This window comes from Papaver somniferum, chromosome 5, assembly GCF_003573695.1.
Source record: "Papaver somniferum cultivar HN1 chromosome 5, ASM357369v1, whole genome shotgun sequence".
NCBI classification, from domain to species: domain Eukaryota; kingdom Viridiplantae; phylum Streptophyta; class Magnoliopsida; order Ranunculales; family Papaveraceae; genus Papaver; species Papaver somniferum.
Genome location: NC_039362.1, coordinates 199,605,240 through 199,610,165, shown reverse-complemented (window position 1 = coordinate 199,610,165; position 4,926 = coordinate 199,605,240). Strand labels below are relative to the sequence as shown.

At 39.7% G+C, this 4,926-nt stretch overlaps 1 non-coding gene across 1 annotated transcript; it reads right to left on the bottom strand.

The window, feature by feature from the left end:
* Positions 1 to 4,311: 4,311 nt before the first annotated feature.
* TRNAM-CAU lies at positions 4,312 to 4,384 on the bottom strand. The gene has a single exon. It is a non-coding gene; the product is annotated as a tRNA-Met (tRNA).
* Between the last annotated feature and the right edge of the window lie 542 nt (positions 4,385 to 4,926).

Below are 4,926 nucleotides of genomic sequence, written 5' to 3'. Positions count from 1 at the left end.
GCCTTACACTACAGTACCTAACTCCATCAAGTACCGTTCGTTTCGTTGTATCCATTCATCCGACGGTCGCTCCTCGCTTGCCTCCGCATCACCGTCCGATCTACCTACCAGCTCCACATCTCACGGCTTAGTCTTGCTGAACATCAAAAATCGATGAAGCCGCCACACACTGGAGCACCAAACCCTATACCAGCTACCCAAACGCACCCTTCTCCCAAACCATCGACTTCACCTCCCCCATTCCTCTCTGCAACTTCACCACCTTCTTCAACAGAACCGTACCACCACCTTCTTCACCTCCACTGCCACCACCACACCTCCACCATCATCACCCCTATCTTTCTCCATCATTACCCCCTTGTTCTAGCCTCCTATTATATAGTTTTCTCCCCTAATTTCTCTCTAAAAACCTAGGGAAGAAATCAATAAAATAGGACGAGTTGGAAAGATGCAATTGAAGCATGGGACGGAGCAGGTGAACAAGGAAAATAATGGGTCGACGATTGAAGTGTCAAATCACATGTTTGGTGAGTAAAATTCGAAACCCTAATTTCAACTGTCCAAATTAGGTTTTTGGGGATTTTTATAGAAAACCCTAATTTCTGTTAGGGAAAGCAGGAGGAAGAGAAGATAAAACATGGGTTCAAATTGTACTATCAAATTAGGTAGAATCAAATACCTAATTTCTGTGTTGTTGGATTTTGGGGATTTGGGTGAAGAACCCTAATTTTGTATTTTGGGGAAATGGGGTCTGTGGGTATAAATAGCCCTGTGGGTGTGATGTAAAAACTTTATGCTGGACTAGCCAGTGTCCAGAACTATGTTCTGTTAAGGTTTTCCTCTTCAATGTGTTCTGTTCAATTTTCACTGCATATGTTAAATGTGTATGTTTTAATTTCTTGTTTTCATATCCTGTTGATGTTTGTTCTGTTAACTGTTATCCATTGTTAATTGTCACTTTGTTCTGTTAATGTTCAGTTTTAATTTCCAATCAATTCTTGTTAATGTTGTTCACTGTTAATGCTTGATGCTCCTGTTGATGTTTGTGTTATGTTTAATTTGCTGTTAGTTTGATGGAATGCTAGGCTAGTTACCTTTGAAGCATTGAACTGATTGTGCAATGGAAGAAATCAGTGCTCATAGCAAGCTGATTATCTTGCCATTCCTTTTGTATGCTTAGGATGCAATGTGCTGATTGTGCAATGGAAGAAATCAGTGCTCATAGCAAGCTGATTATCTTGCCATTCCATCTTTGTTTGCCTGTATTCTTGCCTTAGCCTTGCTCTGTTAGCTTCTCCACATCCCTGCCCTTGGCCTTAGGCCTTGGTTTGTTTTATCATTTTTCTTTGATGTCTAGTATTTGCTTTGTTTAGTTCTTGCATTGTCCTCTGCTTGTTTTTTTTTTCTTTACTGTCTTCACTGTTTTGTTCACTGCCATCTTTTCTTTCTCACTTGCCTTGCACTGCTGCATTGTTTTTCTTCATTTGTTTTTGCTTCATTGCCAGCTCTGCTTTCTTTTCTTGGCCTTGTGCTGCTGTGCACTGCTTGTGCAGCTGTTGCTGCAACCCATTTGCCCTGCAACCCTGCTGCAGCTGCTGTTGCTGTTGCTTTTGCCCTGCAGCTGTCTCCTTCCACTGCCCTGCATTGTTCTGCTGCTGCTACTACTTGCACTGCTTGTGCAGCTGCTGTGCAGCACTTGTGCTGCTGCTGCTTCCTCCCCAAAGCCCACAGTCCAATGTTAGCTCAATCCCAGTGAGCCCAAAAGCCCAGAGCACAACTTGAGCTCACCAGAAGACCAAAACAAAAGCCCATTGTGAATTATTGAAAGACCACAGGCCCAGCTCAAACCAAAGCCCAAATCATTCAACTGTGGGCTTAACCCAAAAGCCTAACTCAAAAGACTAAGCCCAATTCATTCTTAGGAATAAGGCCAAAGCCAACTTCAATCACAAGCCCATTTACACTTCAAGGACCAACTGAGCCCAAGCTCAGTTCAACCCATTTCAAAGGGTATTCAAAGCCCAACAGCAATTTAGGAACCCAATTAGCTAGAAAACTCAAAACACTTCCGATCTCTGTGGATCAACCCGTACTTGCACGAGCTACAACTGACGACCGTGCACTTGCGGTATTACTGTAGGCCCCCGTTTTTATTGCGCTTAATTTTATACATATCTCCGGGCCCACCAAGTTTTTGGCCGGGGATAATTTTTAGGACCTTTTCAAAGCCTACCAACGACCTTTTTTGTTTTCTTGTTGGCCCCTAAATCCTTTCGAGTGGCCCCTAAAAACGCCAGGTTCTTTTACCCTGCTATTCATTTTCAAGCCGACTCGACATTCCCATCAATACATTTTGTACGTATGATTTTCAGGCCTTATATTATCTAAAAGGTGAAAATTGTCAAACTGCACTTACTTCTCACTCTTCCAATCGTTCCCCAAGGATCCATTTCTTCTGTCCACGCATATGGCATCGCATCACTTGGCTATAGAAAGAGATCAAGGATGTTTTATTATATTTTATTTCCGTTTACTCGGTGTTCGTTTGATACTTGGTGTGGGATAAATTATAAGTTAGATATTTGTCTTTGGATTTCACCAGCCTGCCCGGATAATGTCATTTTTCTACGCAAAATATGTAAATATTCCGTGAAAGATCTTTGGATATATTTTATGTTTATCAAACTTGTTAGATATTTACTTTGGATAATATATTTATGGACGATTCTAAACATACAGTTATGTCTCGAGAGGGTAGAAAACCTTCGAATACTAGTATATGTAACAACATGAGTAAGTTTTTTCGGAAGTTTTTCGCCTATATCGGTCGGTGATTATTTCGGAGACTCTTCCTAAACAAAGGTAAAATTAGCATATATTTGGCCAAAAAAAATTTAAAAATTCACTGGGCTACGTCTACTTGCACGATTAAAAATGTGCACATGCCTAGCATTTTCTTTTATTTTGTCTGAAAATTGCTAGTGGAATAAAAGGATTATTGGCCAAATATAACCCCTCAATGTCTATTATGGGGGATTATCGGCCAAATATAACCCCTCAATGTCTATTATGGGTGAAAAAGAGCACGATTTATAAAGGGGATACCAGTTTTACTAAGTGTTGATACCATTTCATTGATCCAACGACCAGGATCAGTGGGATTTTTTTTGTCCTATATGAAACGGTATCAACACTTAGTAGGACTGGTATCCCCCTTCATAAATCATGAAAAAGAGTTCTACATATTCACCATCTTATTCAGCAGAAAGAAAAAAGGGGTCAAAGACTACTGAAATCCAAAAAATCTTGTCAAAACTATTAAAAAAAGACGCCTACGAGCTCCAATCATAGCCCGGGACAAGTGCGACCACCTAGTCCACCTCCACCACCCTAACCGCGAAAAGTTGAAATTTCCCAAGCATAAGATAAGAACCATGTTTTAGGACATACCTATGACAAAAACGGGTTATCATATATTAATCATAAAAATCCCTTATCCATATATTTTGCTTATTGCCAAAATTACCCTTATTTAGTTTCTCAACACCGCAAGAATGATGCCTGAGCATCAAAAAGATCTGTCGAGTAAATAACGCGCCATAATGATGCTTTCGCATCATATAGGATTTACCGTCTAAGATTTGAATCTTACTAGTGCATCTATGCTATCTGCACCTTCAACCAACTACCCTTCCCTATATATGTCTTATTGACATTTTACAACTAAAACTTGGGGACTAGTGGACATGCTTGCTTCTCTATTCATGGTCGTTTTGCTAAAAATCCTGAGTAATGCGCCATGGTGGTGAAAAATCCAATTTGATGCGCCATCATGGTGCAACAATGCTCTTTGCCAGTCACCCACTGGAGTGATACGCCATGATGGTACAACATTTTACTCGGTAAGCCACCACTAATGTGATGCACCATGATACTGCGATATTAGTAGGAAATAATGAGATTTCCATCTTAGTAAATGGTGCAAAGAAGGGTAGTGACATTGACCCACAAGAAGCTCAGAAAGCTCTTGAAATAGCTGAAGCTAACTTAAGTCGGGCTGAGGGAAAGAGACAAACAATTGAAGAGGATCTAGCCGTCAGACGATCTAGGACGCGAGCAGAGGCTATCAATGAAATTTCATAAAAAAATAGGTGGCCCAAATAAAAAAGGAAATTCTGTTTATACTCCATATTTTGGTTCTGCGGATTGAGTCGAACCAACTGTAACAGTATTTCTTATGCAACTAAAATAAAAGAGAGGGTGGTTAGAAAAACTTATTAGATACTAATTACTCCGGTATCTAATAATTTCTACCTACTATTGGATTTGAACCAATGACTCCCGCCATATGAAAGCAATACTCTAACCACTGAGTTAAGTAGGTCATTTATCATCACAAAGAGAAAGAAAGGGGCTTGCCATATCGATGAATTATAGATGCAATATTATTTCTAAGCAATACCAATACTTGACAGGAAACGGATCAGAAGCTATCATGTTGGATCATAGAAGATTCATCTTGACAAGAAATTATTTCCATTAACTATCTATGACAAGGGTTGTAGCTCAGTTGGTAGAGAAACTCGTTTACACGCGCGCCAATGTTTTTCAAGGGAGTCCATCATGCAATCAACAAAATTGATCTTATTGATAAATCAGTGTCTTACTCTATATATTCGAGGGAACAATAGTCTGACAAATATTTGGTTCGGTTGGCTTTGGATGCCAATTTAGGCTCCAAAAAGAACCCATCATTGATTCGATAATTGATAAGGTGAATACATAGACCATTCAGTGCTAGCCATAATGAGTATAAGGACCTCAAAAATATATCTTTTCGTACTATGAACTTTAAGATGTATGAAGTTTCATATTTGACTCATTGAGCAGAGCAATAGAGACTCCATTTAACTTAAGTTGATCTAG